The sequence below is a fragment of the Periplaneta americana genome, chromosome 8 (genome assembly GCF_040183065.1).
Source record: "Periplaneta americana isolate PAMFEO1 chromosome 8, P.americana_PAMFEO1_priV1, whole genome shotgun sequence".
Classification (NCBI taxonomy): Eukaryota; Metazoa; Arthropoda; class Insecta; order Blattodea; family Blattidae; genus Periplaneta; species Periplaneta americana.
The window spans coordinates 9,617,323-9,635,604 of record NC_091124.1 but is presented as its reverse complement, the minus strand read 5'-3'; the positions used below and the strand labels follow the sequence as shown (position 1 = coordinate 9,635,604).

The following is an 18,282-nucleotide window of genomic DNA, read 5'->3' as shown; positions in this document are numbered from 1 at the left end:
GTGCCGACATGTTTAGGGAAAAGGTACATTGAGTAGAAATGAAGTTATATGAGAAGAGACTAAAATGTTACATACACTACCCATTATTTACTGTTCACATTAAATTTATAAACAACATAACTTTTCCTAGATGATAATGTATTTTATTACAAATACATATGATACTCCCACTAATATGCATAATTGATTAATTAAGCATGACAGGAATGACGGCAATAAGACACACACGTGGGTTTGTTAATGGGATAATTAAATAGAGCAACACCTGCTCTTGTTTGTGATTCTTTCCACAGAAGACTGATCATCTCAATGAGAAAGAATATTATTTGTTTAAGATGTCGGTGATGCAGGCTGTAGACGGCTTGACATTTTATCTTCCCATTTCGAAAACACTTCAACATGTGTTACACGCCGTAAACAAACATAACAATTAATTTTACATTCCACTTAGTTTTCTGCTGTGACTTGAACAGTAGCACATCTTACTACAGATTGAAAAAAAAAAAAAAAGTTAGCAGTTTACTATAATTGATGATTTTTCTGTTTTACATAAGAATATTGAGACACCATCAGTTGCTATAGTTGCGTGTCCTTCAACCCACTGCTTAAGCATTACTCTTCTAGCACATTTTTTGTTAGGCATCGTTGATAAATCTAATTCAAAATTAATAATTTTCTTGCAGCTAAACTGTTTTAAAATGCACACTCTACACACTCTAGATATCTGCAAAGCAGAGTGCTTGATTGAGTGAGGAACAGGCAGTAATTTTGCATTTTTTTAGTTTCTGTTAAGTGCTGTATGTGTACTGTATGGAATCTTTAGTTTTACCTTATGAAGGTAGCTATAAGAATTTCTGTTATAGTTTGAAAATTTATCATGAGTTTTAACATGCGAACTTCAGTTCCAAAGGCAAAGATGGTGACCACTAAAGCATCGAGATCAACTCGGCCTTGCTACGTACTACACCATAAATTTCATATACACTTGTTGAGATTTGAATGCAGATCTGTAATATGGAAAGCTAATAATACTCTAGCCATACATACATACACACATACATTCCAAAATAAATAAATAGACAGACAGACAGATAAAAATATAAAACAAACTAAATAAATAAGTAAATGTAACTTAAATGAAAATAAATAAAATAACAAATTAAAATGTTTAATATTGTAAGTTTTATAATAACTACGATAGTTCACTTAAAACCAGTCCATTGCACACAGCCACACATGAAAATGACATGAAAGTATAAAAAAAAAAACTCCTTATTGCTCACATTAGCTATAGAATAAATTTAATGTGTGTCAGAAGTGAGCTTCCTGTGCAGTGATGAATTTTTGTGTTTGTGTAATCATGTTGAGATTGTAGCATTGCTAGTTGAAGTGAGCCAGTTTTAAGTTATCCTACACATGTATACACTATATGTGTGTGCATATTTTGAAATGTGTGTGGTAGTATGTTACATTAAGGTTAATTGTAATCCACTATTTCAGTTCTAGTCTTAGAGTTTTTTCTTTGTTATTTCAGAGCTGTTATTGGATACATGTAGCGGATGTGAGTTAGATTGCTGTCGAACTGTCATATTTGGTGAGTTAAGTATTTCTTTATAATAGGAAGAGAGATAGTAATTAAGCAGGTCTTGAAATGATGCAAGTGTTCTTCCACGTTAATAGTCTGTGACATAATACAAGGTGGCTGTAAAGTCTAGAACCATAGGAAAAATAATGAACAGCACATTTCCCTACAATAGAATATGCTCCACATCTTCGCCACCATTTTAAACACATTTTCACAAATGTTTTATCATTTTTCCTTTAATTCTCTTCAATACATGAGGATCCAGAGCAGCCATTGTTGTGTTATTTTTCCTGGAGGTGATCCAGATTCCTAATTTTTACAGCATACCTCAGCTTTCAAGATCCCTATATGGCAGAAAAAGTTCAGATTGGGTGACCTTGCAGCCATTCCACAAGGCGATCAGTAAACAGTATATAGCTCTATGGTTCCAGACTTTATAATCACCCTATATAGACACCAATCCTTCAAATATAAAAATTAGAAAGTGTTTGTATACATATTTAGCCATTGATTTTTTCTCTTATAGCTTTAGCATATATCACAGGGAGTTGCACGGTTTCTTCACTCTAAAGGAACTCAGAGTTCCATTCTTAGTAGATCTAGTGAGATTTATAGTAATTGTAACGATTTTATGGCTGTTTTGCTGTGATTGTTTCTTTTGCATGTTTACATGTTTCTTTATCAATATATTGTGACTAGTTGCAGGAAATGGGACCTAAAGTCGGATTTTTCATTTTTTTGTTTTTTGTGGTTTCAGAAAGAGGATGAAATACTGAGCATTTAAAAAAAATTCATGGTTCTAGATGCTATAACTTGTAATATATTACTTAATGAATATTGATATTACATTTGCACTTTTCGAGAAAAATGCAAATTAAAATTTTCATTTGTTTCCTTAGCAACTATAAGAAAGATTTAAGTATTTAAGAACCACTGTGTAAAACTACGTCCTAGTTTAGTATGTAAAAAAGCCTACAAGTAGCGCAAGATTTCAAAAAATAGAAACGCAGTTTTTATACCCCAAATTCATTATTTTGTTCTCCTGTAAAATTTCCTTTCACGACTTTAGGTCCCTTGGGGTCACGTATTTTGAAAGTACAAAAAAATAAATAAATTTGTAATCAAGGGCCATATCTCTTCAATTAATACTATATAGGTCTGACAGTTAAAAATAATGAAAGAAAAGTAAGTGAGACATGAAATATTTGAGGTCTACAGTGTGCAAAAGAATAAACCACAAATACAGTGTCCGTAATATAAAATGGCTGCCGTAGTACGAAATCTGGCTCCCAGGTGACAAGTCGAGCATCAGCCTGTAAAAATGCTGCCTGCAATGGCGGAAGGTGAAATGGATTATGAAACCCATCTTAAAGTACATGTTGAAAGCGTTGTCCTTCCACTCCACTCGTGTACAAGTTTGATATGGCGAAAATATGTTGTCACTCAGTGGTCTAAGCTCATAAACTGAAATTATTCTTATTTCATGCTCAAATTTTAGTCTGTAGTTCCTCTAGCATGTACAGATACATGTGAAATACTGTTTTTGAAACTACCCTGTAAATAGAGAAATTCAGAAATGGAGAAATAAAAGAAAAATGGAAAAAGCAAAAGAAGAAAAAATAAAAATAAAGAAGAAATAGAGAAATCGATAAATAGAGAAACAAAGGAATCACCAAAAAAGAAAAGAAGATATAGAGAAATCAAGAAATGTAAAAAGGAAGCAAAAATGAAAAAGAAAAGAAGAAATAGAGAAATCAAGAAATGGAGCAGGAAAAGAGAAATTAGAAAAGAAAAGAAGAAATGGGGAAAGAAAGGAAACACAAAAAAGTAAAGAAAGAATAGAGAAATTAAGAAATGCAGCAAGAAAGGTAAAATAGAAAAGGAAGAGAAAAAATAGAGCAATAAAGAAATGGAGAAAGAAGAGAGAAATGAAAAAAGAGAAGAAGAAATAGAGAAATCGAGAAATGGAGCAGGAAAAGAGATATTAGAAAAGAAAATAAGAAATAGAGAAATCAAGAAATGGAGTAAGAAAGAGACACGAAAGAGAAAAGTGGAAAGAGAAATGGAGAAAGAAAGGAAACATCAAAAAAAGAAAAGAAATAGAAAAAGATAGGAAAAATGATTGAAGAAAAAAATAAATAGTGAAATAAAGAAGTGGAGAAAAAAACTTAAGGGAAGTAGAGTAAGGTAGATCATGTAATGTGACTGCAGGCCAGTGGAGTGTCATTTCCACAGGATGCATATGCAGTATACGTGTAGTTATAAATTTTAATGACTGTGTATAACAAGAATATCAGAGAAGAACATACTATTTTGACATAAACAGAAGATAATTTATAGCAGAACGACATTGCAAGATAATATAAAAAATAATGACAATTTGGGACTGTTTCTGCATGTTCTTTCTGCTTTTGCTTCAAAACGACGTAATGACAGACTATTTTCTCCCATTGTGTTTTTCATTCAAAGGGATTAAACAAATAACTCAGACAGTAGAAGCTTGCATAATTGTAACAACAAAGAAGTTCAAAGATAGCTTCATTATATTTGATGTAAATGAAAAATTAAATTATTGCAGATAGATTTGGCATGAACGTCTGGACAAAATGATCAGTAGAATATCTGGAAGGATGCTCCAATAGAAATTGAAGGAAGCCAGAATGGACTTGAAGAACTCAATTGGTGATGCTGAGGAGGAGCATAAAAACGGAAGAGTGGATGAAATGGGAGGAGGAGGAGATGAACTTGTAGAAGAAGAAAAGAAAGAGTTGGATAAGGAAGAGGAGTAAAATGAAGTTGACTGCTTTAATCCTGTGTTATCCTTAGGAGCTAAAGAGCAGTTAGCAATGACGAGGGTCCATGTATTCCATCATTGTTCTAGCATCTAACTTACTGAGCAGTTGTAACGTGAGTTCAAATAAAATTAAGTAAATATCAATAAAGATAAGTAATGTCACTGTAGGGTGTGAAATGCACCACACGTCTGATAGTAGGAGTAATTTTAACATTTTAATTTTTATATTGTAATTTAATGCGCTTTCTGGTACTTCCAGCTCTGTACTGCTCTTTGCTTTCAAGACAGTGAAATGTGTAATTGATGACAAAATTCGTAGACGACTCAATCAGGATTTAGATTTCCAGCTTGGAACAGAAAACAAGAAGTGAATTGAGCAAGACTATGATTCTGATTCAAGTGAAGATATTGAATGATCTTCTTGTTGTCTCTTTTATTAAAAAGGACAAAATGTGTAAGTGGAACAGAATCTGTTTTCATGAAATGGCAAAATGAGAAGTAAAAATATTGCATAATTTCTCTGAAATATTCAAAACAAAATAAAGAAGGTGACACTCCACAAGCGTAAGAAACCGAACCAGCGCAAGAAGCCGCGAGACAACGAGCACTTGGCTGACACCCTGGAAACGTATGATGACAAGTGAAGATTGGAGAAGTGAGAGTGGGATACTGATGCTGTTGACTGAACACGAAGACCGGTAGACAATGCGTGTGCATTGTGTATGACTGAAATGATGACGAAAGTGTGTATGTTATATCATGTATATTTAAGTATCAAATAAAATATTAGTAAATAGGTATATGAACAAAAAAAAATTAGAAAAGATACGTTTTAAGAAGGAAAGAAAGAAGATCGACAGGATGTAGAGATGTTAGCGAACCAAGAAACCCCTAGGAGGACATCTCTGACGTGGAATGGGCTATTGGGTTCATCGGGAAGTTGATGGTTGTGTTGTTGATGATGAAACGGTTGACTAAATTATGATATGCAAATACAAATATCTAAATCAAACGAAAAAATGAGGATGTTTAATATTGTAGAAAAAGAAACACAAAAGAAAATATAAGAATCAAGTGAGATAATTGAATTACAAGGCTTGTTTTACCTGATCAAGAGGTATTACTGACCTACAGACCCTGGGATTGAGGTAACGAGAGCAGTCACGAGATTCAAATGGGTTTTAGTTCTTCTGTATACTGTGTTGAGTCCACTTTAATAATAAGAGCACCAGACAAGTTAGCTGCCATTTGCATGATATTTCATCAACTTGTAGCCAACTGTAAGAACTATTGTAGAACAGGTTTGTAAGAGCGAATGAAATTATTACGAGCCTTCTGAGACCATTGTTCATTCATACATTGTATTTCAAACAAGACAACTATATGTGGGATCAAGATTTTTGCAGTACTTATTTAAATTTAAGTTCAGTTTAATTGTAAATGTAGGTGTATTGTAATATATTATACTGTACTGTTTAATTTATTTCGTGTGTACTTAATGAAATTGATTACATCACGAGAATCGTTTATTGAAGTGATTGACACTTTAGATAATAGCAATGTATGAAATGCATCGTTAGTCTGATGGTGTTGCTAAAAAGTGCATGTCTGCTCGAGATTTAATGAAGAGTTTAGTCTTTGTCGTAGTTAGTGCCTGATCAAAGCACAGTCTACTATATACAGTCATGAAGCTTGAGTTTTGAGGTTGCTAGAAACAGTAGACTGTGACGGTACTATTTTGCATTGCCTGTAATGAGGTGATATTAGCGATCCTAGTGGTGAGCAACTACCTAATGTTTGCATATTTACTACGTATTGAGCTTCGCGACTGTATATACTAGACTGTGATCAAAGTCATATGAGTTTCCTTATAAGATCTTATTTCAGTTGTTTGAATTCAGCACTTGTGAGAAGGATGATAAAGGACTCAGATCCAATAGAGAATGCTTAATGAAATTCCCTTTTGCAAAAGCATCAGCCATTGTGTTACCTGTAGCACCAATGTGTGCATTAACTCACACGATGTAGGAGTAGAATTTAAGAATACTGATACAGATTAGTAGGACTGAGCGAATTGGCTCAATGGTAGCATTTGAGACTCGCATTCGAGATGTCCCAGGTTCAAACCCTGAGGGTGACCAATTTGACTGGGATTTTTCATGGTTTCTCTCTGGATCACAAAGGCAGATGCCGGATTGGAAATTTACTTGCCATGATTCATCACCACTTTAATCACCAATATCATAAACATTAATGAAAATCTATGATTTTTTTTTTAAATTTAGACCAGCCAGAGGCCGTTTACCAAAGTTATCTTTGTTTTCTGTTTTCGTTTTCATTTGTTTCCTTTGTTTTACTTACACTAATACAAAAACAACATCCATGCCTGAGGCGGGACTCGAACCCACAACCCTTCGGACCAAGCGTTAGAGACATGCCGTGCCCCTACCGCTTGAGCCATCCGGGCCAGCTAAGATCAGTTACACGAACATAAGCCATATACAACATACAGTAGAAACAGGAACTCAACAATAGTGAAAATGGCCTACTGGTATACCCACAGATTCTAAACACACAATAGGACTTCAGATGTTAAAGCGTGTATAAAAAAAATAGTAGGAAGGAAAGACGTTTGAAGACCCAAGATCATTTTTAAGTGCACCAGCTAACATTGTCAACTGCATCAAACAAGAAAAACTTTGAATAGCATTATTATCATTATTATTACTACTACTATTACTAAACAATTTCTGAGGTCAAACGTTAGTACTTTTGATGAGAAGTTTTCAGCAAACTGACTGAACTAAGACCACGCTGGTAGCTTAATTTAAAGTTGTGCTCAAATTTATAGAAATGTGGGTGAACACTGGAGCTGTTCTGGAAGTTTGGAGTGATGAAAATGCGAAAAAGTTGTCTTTGCCCATGCTTTACACAGAGCTGTTCCACTCAACAGTCTCTCACAATGCTGACAGCCAGTTTGGCTCTAGGCAGACTTATTTACACAAAATTTAAGTTTGGATGAAGTACAAACATAAGATGTTACTGAATTCCTTGGGGATTTCTTCGAACTGAAGAAACGAATCTGTAGGTAGAAAGCCACTAGTTCATAGAGATGAGCCTTTGGTCTGTACTCAGTATCTGTGAGTCACTGTTGCTGTAGTAACTGTTCCAGGAGTGCATGTTAATAATAGTGCCGTCTGTGACTCATAATTATGCATGCTGGCGTGGGAAATGGAGTTTATTCTGGGTGCTTTGTTTATGAGTAAAGATATCCATGTTACATACTTGTTACAGTAGAGAGAACAATGGTTAAAAGTTGTCAACACTTGGACTGCAAAGAATATTTATATATTTGGCTCTGCCTAATAGTAAAGAAACACATTTTGGTTGATTTTTGACTTATTTATTGTTTATTGCCATGTGTAGAGATATTATATAAATGAAAATGAATATGAGACTTGTGAAGACTATGTAAGTATCGCATTGGTAGGTAACCAACAGTGACAATGACGACAGGATTTTGATGAACTAATACTCATTCATCCAAGTAAAACTTGTTTAGAGCAATCCCATACTCTACACTTCAATTATTGTTACATTTAGTTCAGAACTTCACCCTTGGCAGTTCTTGACATCTCTTATCACTGTATTCATTCATTCATTCATTCATAGTGTTCTGCCCAAGGACAGGACTTTCACTGCAAACTCAGCATTCTCCAGTCTTACCTATTTTCTGCCTTCCCCTTACTCCCCACATGCAATCCATTTATTACTGTATATTATCCTACATTTTAAATTGTTAAATCTTCATTAAATTTTAGCTTTTTCGTTGTTTCGTGTTTAGGCAAATCATGTGCTAGTCAATTCTAACAAACTACTTCCATAACAGTTTCAGTGGTGTGGGGCACAACAAGAAAGGAAGGCTGCCGATTTTAGGTTCTGCCAACCCAAATATTCTCTATGTTTGAAAATGTTGATGATGTCAGCAACAATGATGAAAATGATTATGGTGGTAGCGATAATGATGATAATGATGATGATGATGATGGCACTAGTACAGACCCAGAAATAAAATTTGGGCCACCTGAATTTTCAAAGTTCCAGTTACAACATACTACACATGCTCAGTAAGCGCTGAAAAATGTAGGTGACCCAAATTTTGTTTCTGGATCTGTACAGTGATGACGATGATGATGGTACTACTACAGTGATGATGATACTACTGCAGTGTTGACAGTGGTACTGCGACCATAATGATGATGATGATACTAATACAGTGATGATGATAATGGCAACAGTGACACCACTGCTACGGTGGTGGTGGTATAGTAATGGTGGTAATGATGACACTACTACAGTAATCGTTGTGATTGGAGATAAGATTTTAGCAATTTAAAATTAAAAATTTAGCAAAAATCAAATTCAGCATTTTATAGCATTCAATGTTGGAATTTAGCATTATGTAGCGTTTTGGATTGAAACTTCTTTTTGTGGAATGTTTGATGGCAGAAATTCAAAGTTATCAATGTATTAACACGTGCATTTTCTAGATTTTCCAGTTTAAATTCTTGAAAATGTTAAATAAGTAAAGCAACATATAAAATTACAGCGAAACTGTGAACATTAAGTAACCTGCCAAAAGATATGGTGTGATTTTTACCCCGACCCATTTATTACTCAATCACAATCACCCAGTACCAAATACAACTTGTTCGTGCGTGAACACTGGACCTAAAGAGATCACATAGGCAGCCAATATTCTACCACTAGCACCAGACAGATTAGTTGAAAGGTCGAGATAACTGTACAGATAACAACAAAGAGTGTATTGGGTAAGTCACATACCTGTGCTATTTATACTGTAAAAGCTAACATGGAGAAGTGACAAAATTATTTGAAAAAAAAATGTAACAACCCATTTGTGGTAGGGCCTTTAGATAAACTCTGATTTTTTTTACACTAACACAAAAATGTGTCATAAAATGTAATTTAGTATTTATTTCGCAGAAACATATAAATTTCGCATTTTGTACTCAATTTCGCATATTGTCTCAGATTATAAAACTACAATAATATACTTAAAATATTTTTAAACATGAAATTACTTATTTTGATAGTATTTGGGGTACAGTTCGCCTTTATCATAATTGCGAAAATCTACCATATCTGATAATGTTGATGATGATGATGATGATGAAGATGATGATTATGATGCCGATGATGAAGACACTACTAGTGATGACGATGGTTGGTGGTAGCACTACTACAATGTGGTGATTACCACTAGAGTGATGATGATGTTACTACTACACATGATGATGGTGGTGGTATTAGTGGCAAAAGTAGATAGATGTTCATGAATAATGTTAAGACTTCTGTACAATATTGATGAAAATAAACTTCACAAGTAGGCCTACTGGAAACGATTACTAGCTTTCTCTTTATCTACTTACTAGTTCTGTTTTAAAGACATAACGTCAGATGAGGTTTCTCACTAAAGAAATTATGGCTTGATCTTGTGAGATTCGTGATAAACAAAGTGTGTTTGTGAAGTTTGTTTTCTTCGTGTAATTACTCATTCCGTCTTTGAATAATCTATGTATTTTGAAAGAGGCCAAATAAATAATTATATTTTCTAGTGATGCACATTACTCTGCAATAAAGATAACAGTTCTTTCAAATACCGTAGAAGTTGTCGAGTGAATTATTTACATTCCCATCCAGATCTGTTTATTTTGCCAAATTACAAAAAGTAGAGCGCAGAGTAATTTTGAGTCATCTGCAGCACAATACCAACAACGAAAAACGGATCCTCTCGAACTGGTTGAAATTATTCAATCGCTTTAGTAGTTACATTATTTTGTTTGGAATCATTTCTGATGTAAATAACTGAAGAGTTGTTGTTAAAAACTGTTTTCAATAAAATACCATTTGTTCACTTTTGTTGTAAGAATTTCAATTAACTTCATATTATTTTTTAAGTAAAAGTTATTTACATTTTTCCGTGATAAATCGATATTGGGCATGAACAAAATCCGTCCAATAGTGAAGAGAAAAGACTATGCAGGAGAAAAAGCAGCATTTCAATAACCACACTTAATGTTTTCATGAATGTTGGCAACGTGCATTTACGAAAATATGTTTAAATCGATTTTTTTTCAGCATCATAAGCGTAACACTTTTGCTATGCTTTGTATAATGAAAAAGTAAAATCGTGATGTGAATAGATTTAATGACGTATTTATTTTGAGTAAAGAAAAGAGAGATTTCATTTTTTTTTTTTATTTAATTTATTGCATTCCATAGATCTTACATCAGCATTGTAGCCTAGCTTTGAGATTTCGAATAAGTGAAAAGTTACACTCAGTTCAGTAGAAGATATGAGTATGTAGAAATTTAGTTAATTTTTTCTGAACCTCATCTTTTGGCATTTAAAGACTTTAAGATAATTAGGCAGTGTGTTGAAGGCTATGAATAGCATACTCCATTTTTGTAACAGTTGAAACTAACTGAGGGTAAGTGGAGATCTGATTTGTGTCTAGTGTTAAAAAATGTACTCACAAGGTAAGATCAGTATTTCTAAATTTCGGGAAATCTTTTTACATAATGTCCTTTCATGCACACTTGTCATCTTTCGGGTGTCTGATTGTTTAATTTCAGATGAGTTACTCTAGAATATTAATCCATATTTCATTATACACTGTGTCCACACTAAAAGTATACGGAAATAACAGCTTATATCGTAACTTGGATAAGGTTTATTAAATAAATTTCTTCTGCATTGTATAGAGTAACTGAAAAAGTTTTTATTTCCAATAGTACACTTCAACATGAGCACCATTTATAGCTCGGCAGGTACCAAAACGATACTCAGCCTCTCGCCAGGCATTCACCAACATACCAGATGTTATAAGCTCAACTGCTTGAATGATACGCTGTCTCAGATCAATCAAATTACGAACTTCTCTGCCGTACACAAAATTTGTAATAAATCCCCACGCAAAAAAATTCAAAGGAGTTAAATCCGGGGATCTAGGCGGCCAGGAAGTTGGCCCACCCCTACGAATCCAATTTCTTGGGAAGGTTACATCCAAAAACGTTTTAACATTTCGATGAAAGTGTGGTGGAGCACTGTTCTGCTGAAATGTTAAACCTGGCGGAAATTACGGAACAGCAAAGTCCTCTAGTATATCAAGGTACGTGACTCCCGTCACTGTAGATTCCATAAAAAAGAATGGGCCAGTTCATTTTTGTGCATTCCCAATCAGACATTGACTTTTGGCGAGTCCCTTTCATGTTCAATCACTCTGTAAGCATTCTGAGAACCTCATATGCGGCAATTATGACGATTAACCTTCCCGCAGACGTGAAAGTTTGCTTCATCACTGAATAGCAACATATCGATATACCTGAGATTTTCATCGATACGCCGAAACATCTCATCACAGAAATTAGCTCTCTTGCGACAATCATGTGGTTTGAGTTGATGAAGGAGCTGAAGTTTGTAAGCACACGTTTACGTAGAATCTTATGAATTGTTGAACGAAGAATCTGCAGTTCTCTACTAGACTGCCTAATTGATTTACGTGGACTTCTAGCAAATGATTCACGCACCTAATCCACAGTCATTTCGGCCACATGCTTTTTAGAATGTTTCCCTGTCTTTGAAATCAAGCTTCCTTTATCTCGTAGAGTTCTATCCCACTTGTAAATGGATTTGCGTGTAGGAGGAGCCAAATTCCATTCCCTCCGTATGAGCCGCTGAACACGAATTCAATTCTGCAAACCAGAGCAGGTATTGAACTTTTTCCTGTGCCGTCCACATCTCTATTGACAAGGAACTAGACTGATAAATGCAAATTGTCATTCATGCAACAATAAGCTTGAAACGAAACATTTCACACAATAATGGCTACGCAACAATAAGCTTGCAACAAAACATTGCACCCAACAGTCCACACCTGTGGAGTAACGGTTAGCGCGTCTGGCCGCGAAACCAGGTGGCCCGGGTTCGATTCCCGGTCGGGACAAGTTACCTGGTTGAGGTCTTTTCCGAGGTTTTCCCTCAACCCAATTTGAGCATATGCTGGGTAACTTTCGGTGCTGGTCCCCGGACTCATTTCACCAGCATTATTACCTTCATTTAATTCAGATTCTAAATATCCTGAGATGTTGATACAGCGTCGTAAAATAATCCACAAAATATATTATTATTATTATTATTATTATTATTATTATTATTATTATTATTATTATTATATTTGTAAGTTGCGAAATAACTAGTGCTAATAAAAGAAAATAGTGCTAATAAAACAAGAAGACATTGTAGTTGGGAAGCATGCGTTTGTATCCCTTTATGCCGGCAGCCCTAAGTGATTGTATAATAATAATAATAATAATAATAATAATAATAATAATAATAATAATAATACGATTATCTGGCTGGCTTTTTCCCCCGAGGTTTTCCTTAACTGTAAGGCGAAAGTCTGGTAATACCACTGCGAATCCTCGGACTTCTCTTTCCAAATACCATTTCGCTATCGCCATTTCCACCGACTCTGGAGAACTTCTTAGTTGATATAGCGACATTAAATAATCCACAAAAAAAGAGACTTCGAGAATGGGATAGGTGGAACTGCCGAATAATAAGAAAGGAGGAAGGAAATATAATTAACCAAATGGTGGAATTGGAAGTAAGAAGAAATCTGCGACAAAAATACTAGTGAGAAGAAGATAAACGTTGAAAAGTAGTTACAATCAGAGAAAATGAAAATGGAAGGAGAAGTGCTCGCAAAATAATGGTACAATAGAGCCAAAGCTGGGAACAGAGGACGAGAAAAAGTCTAGGATGAATTTGAGTACAACTGTACTAGAAGAAAGAAATGTGATTTGGAGGAGCAGAAGAGTAACAGGAAGCTGAAGAAAATCTAGAAATTCTTTCTTTCAAGTTTATTTATATTTGCTGTAACATCTATGGTCGTATCGCGTGTGTAGTATCTTTGGGTACATCAGTAGCCGTGAATCATTGTCTAGTTTCTGTTTCTATTGTCGATTTAGATTTTGTTTTAATACTTACAATGTTGATGATTAAGGTGGTGATGAATCGTGGTATGTAAATTTCTAACACGACATTTGCCTTTGTGACCGTGGGGAACTATGAAAAATCTCAGTCAAATTAGCCGACTACGAGTTTTGAACCTGAGACCTTCCGAATACGAGTCTCAAGCGATACCGTCTGAGCCACCTTCCTTGGCCTAATCCAACAGTTAAATTACGATATACCCGACAAAGAGGAAAATGGAGGATGAGAAGTAGAAAAAGAATCTAGAACGAAATTGAATCTACAAGAATGAAAGAAATGTTTAAAATAATAGACTAGATACGCAGAAGAATAAAAAGAGGTTTAAAAAATGGTAGTCCGTCCATGGCGCGAGCAGCCCATGAAGGACCAAAGCCGGCCATCCGGCTGGTGGCCCCACGTCCACATATCTCGGCAGAGGTGAACGATCATTCAGTCAGAACGGATCTGTCGTGTGGTCAACACGATCACTCCCAACCAACTGATTTTCGTAATGGGATTTCGCTACTTATCGTAGCTCCCCAAATTCATCACGATGTTGGGTAGACACCGGTCCCATACACTATACGAAATTTCATGAGAAAATTCTTTCTCTATGAGGACTCGAACGAACGCACATTCCATAACGCGAGTCCAAACATGAGGCCTTAGATGGGTTAGAATTAGATAGACCTTGACGCTACTGCGTGTGATTGAAACGATGATAGTAGAAATTATAAATACGAGAGTCACTCCAAAAGTAATGCACAACGTTTTTTTTAATTCATTTTGTTATTGTACACCTTTGCAATTTATGGAGGTCGTAGATACATCGTCCCCGCTTGTGTCCAGATTTAATTTAAGTCGTTCCCGTGAGTGGCGCCATGATAGCACTCCTTCAAGATGGCTGCTGTACATTCGTCAGAAGCAACGTGCTGCTGTCGAGATCCTGTTCTGAGAGAACGAGACAGTGGGTAACATTCACAAGAGGTTGAAAAAGGTGTATATAACTGCAGCTGTCTATCGCAGTACGATTAGTCGGTGGGAAAGCAGATTATCTGGGCACGCCAATATTCGGGATACTCCTCGCAGTGGCAGACCCTGCACTGCACGAAGTCCTGACAATTACAGCGCGTTAATAACGTGGTTGTGAGTGACAAACGCATAACAGTGAAAGAATTGTCACTCCAAGTAGGAATAGGAGAAGCTGGTGCGTGCAGAATATTGAAACAGTTGGGGTTAAAAAAGGTTTGTGCTAGGTGGATTCCGAGGATGTTAACAGAAGCCCACAAAGAAACCAGAAAAACAGTGCGCAGCGAACTTTTGGACCCGTATGAGAATGGTGGAGGTGACTCTCTTGCAAGAATTGTGACAGGAGATGAAACATGGCTCCACCATTTTGAACCGGAGACGAAGAGGCAGACAACGAAGTGGCATCATGTAAATTCACCAAAGAAAAAGAATTCTAGAATTTCACGCCAAATTTTAAATTACCATCCTGTGGGCAAGAGATCCTTGGGCAGACCGTTCAAGCGTTGGCAAGAGACCGTAACGGGCCACTAGGCCCAATACATGCAAGGATGATGATGATGAAAAAGAAATTCAAAACTGCGCCTTCGGCAGGAAAAGTTACGGCTACTTTGTTTTTCGATTCAGAAGGACTTTTGCATGTGGACATCATGCCACACGTGACCTCCATTAATTCTGACGCGTATGTGGCAACTTTCAAGAAACTTCAAGTTCGACTGAGTCGTTAAATGTTATGTTTTATATAACGACGCTCGCAACTGCAGAGGTTATATCAGCGTCGCCGGATGTGCCGGAATTTTGTCCCGCAGGAGTTCTTTTACATGCCAGTAAATCTAGCCTGTCGCATTTAAGCACACTTAAATGCCATCGACCTGGCCCGGGATCGAACCCACAACCTTGGGCATAGAAGGCCAGCGCTATACCAACTCGCCAACCAGGTTGACGACTGAGTCGTGTTCTACCACATCGGGAGAAGCAGTATGTTCTACTATTGCACGACATCGCACAACCACATGCCAGTCACAAGACCACAGATCAGATCAAAAAACTTGGATGGACAACACTGAAACCGCCGCCTTACAGTCCTGATCTGGAATTATGCGATTACCATCTCTTGGGTAAACTGAACGAATCCCTTCGCGGAACGAGGTTTGAAGATGACGATTCCCTCGTGCACGCTGCTAAACATTGGTTCAGACGTGTTGGTCCAGACTTTTACCGTGCATGTATACAGACCCTCGTTCCAAGTTGGCGTAAGTCAGTTGAAAGGATTATGTGGAAAAGTGATATTTTGTTCCTAAAGGATGTATCTACATTTTGTGAAAATAGCAAAGCTGTCGGATAAAAATGTAATTTTTAAATAAATGTGCATTACTTTTGGAGCGATCCTCGTAATATTTCGACCATAAACGTGGACCGTCGTCGAGATATGTTTCCTTATTTCTAGGGGTACGCACAATGGAGACGAGGTAGCTATTGCCGGCCTATCTGTTCTGAAAGAACGCAAATACGATGACAGGCATATAAAAATATATTTTTCTTTTCTCAGTAACTTCCACAATTCTTCTGAAGCTTACCAGCCTCTGAGAAAAACGGGATAACTATTATTTTTCTGGGGTTAAGACAGCCAGAGCGCGATGCTGACTAGGCGTCATCTTCTAGTGCCGAGACTATGGAATCATACGAGCTCTAATTGCATTTTATACGCGGGACAACTTTGTTTACAACCCTGTGCTGAGTTTAAATTAATGGCATAGGTAGAGTGGTTTTTAAATATCAGATTATTGCAAGTGCTGCACCAAGTCGTTCACGTGCCGGAAACTCCTGCGTTGGGTAAAATAAACGGCGAGATGTTTATAGCTTGTACTGCCTCAGAAGCATTTCGCACTGGTCTGAAACACAGCAGGGAAACTATTTCAAAGCGTATGGTACATCAATTAGAGACGTGGCCGTTTACTCGTGTTACAGAATTTGTTCACGCTAATATATGTGTACTAGTGGCTTGTGCAGCAAATGCTGCTGCAAACTATGTTCGTTAGACGTTCAAATAAAAATTTTTCAGATTTATTTTCAATGAAGAATACATGTCTTTTTGATAGTTATTTGCTTCCATAATAATGAAACATACTCCCTCTGAATGGATTTTTTTAGGCCAAATACTTTTTCTTGAACCTATCCAAATTCAGTTTTTGAGTTTCAACGCGAAAACGCAAGTATCAATGTCAGGACGATAGCAGTAGCTATTTCAGGTCATTGTGGATTGTAGGCAAAAGCTAAAAAAATGTCAGGTTTGCTAAGCTTTCGAACAATAGCATTTTCGTATAGCTGCTGCATGTAGAACTTGACATGTAGAGCGTAAAATCATTTTATCCTACTAAGAGATCTTGCTGAAATGATCTGGAGACTACAAAATTTTCTTGGCCTCTTATTTTATCAGTAAGTAATACCTTTTTATCTTTCCTTAGGAACTGTAATTTTTGCGCTCTCTCGAGCCAATACTGAAGACAATGACACATATCAATATCTACGCTACACCGCCATTAAGTATATGAAAAAGACCCAACCCCACTTGGTTAATAAGTATAAAAATATTTGATTTTTAATAACAATATTATTATCTTACTTAAATTTTGTAGTTATATATAGCAGTCACTCAGTAAATTATAGAAATGAAGATCTAAATTAAGATATTCTCTACATTTACTTACATAACCTCAAAACGTTTCACTTTCATGTCATAAATATAGCATCAATATTATGTACAATTAATGAAGAACAGACGCATCATGATATTAACTATAATAATATTTAATTTCTAATGGTAATAATGTCATCAAATCACCTCAAGTTTCGTAGATTTGAATATCCAATACACAGCTGTACTCAGAAAATTATACACTGGAGAATCAGTTTTTAATAACAAATTGAATTGAGCTCTAAATATGTCGGCAATCCTGCAGGTCATGGCCTTCGTGTAATAGCCTATTGTTTATTGTAGTGTGTGTTTTGTTCAGAAATTCAATTAAGTCGGCCATGATTCAATAAAATTAGTTCTCAAAACTGACAACAGATGGATTTTGGAAAATAGGAAAATTATGTAGGAAAATTGACATTTCACTGAAAACGACTATTTTTCCGAAAAACTTTGGATGCCAGGCATGAAAATGAGGGGTCACTCGTTAAAATCCGTTAAGCCGTTTTCCCGTAATTTCCATTACCAGTTCAAATTATATATATATATATATATATATATATATATGTTAGATGTAATTGTGTTCATAATGTGTGCATAAGATTCATCTGCAATACTCGTAAATTTGACCATATAACGCCTTTCTTTCAATTACTTTCATGGGTGCGTCTGAAGGAACGAGGAACAATACATTCACTGTCTCTTCTATTTAGAATCATGCATACTTCTACTCCGAATTATCTGCTATTGCGCTTTCAATTTCTTACAACTCTTCTAAACCGGCTTCAAGCACTTTTTTCTATCCCTCATCACAGAACGTCTTTATACTCTTCCTCCTACACTGTAGAAATACCTCGCCTCTGGAATGCGTTACCTAATGACGTCAGGGACTGCCGGACTTTATCACAAATCAAAATTAAATTGGAAAATTTTTGTCTTATTTCATGGTTTTTAGGTAATGCTAGAAGTGCTGATTTCTGTTTCTGTACTCTAGATTAAAATTGCAAGTTTCTTCTTTATGTTCGTTAATTAATTAGGATATAATTATTAATTAATCACTCATTTGAAATTTGTGTGACTGCAACCTGTGTATATTTTTGTGTGGATTTACTTTGTTTATAGTG

The 18,282-nt window shown here is 35.8% G+C and overlaps 1 protein-coding gene across 7 annotated transcripts in view; it reads left to right on the top strand.

Moving 5' to 3' along the window:
* Mef2 (myocyte enhancer factor 2) overlaps nucleotides 1-18,282 on the top strand; it is a 409,979-nt gene that overhangs the window by 32,651 nt on the left and 359,046 nt on the right. For all 7 annotated transcript variants that reach the window (XM_069832390.1, XM_069832385.1, XM_069832381.1 and 4 more), the window contains one exon: nucleotides 1,535-1,594. The gene's annotated coding sequence lies outside the window, so the exon portion shown is untranslated. The remainder of the gene's footprint in view (nucleotides 1-1,534; nucleotides 1,595-18,282) is intronic.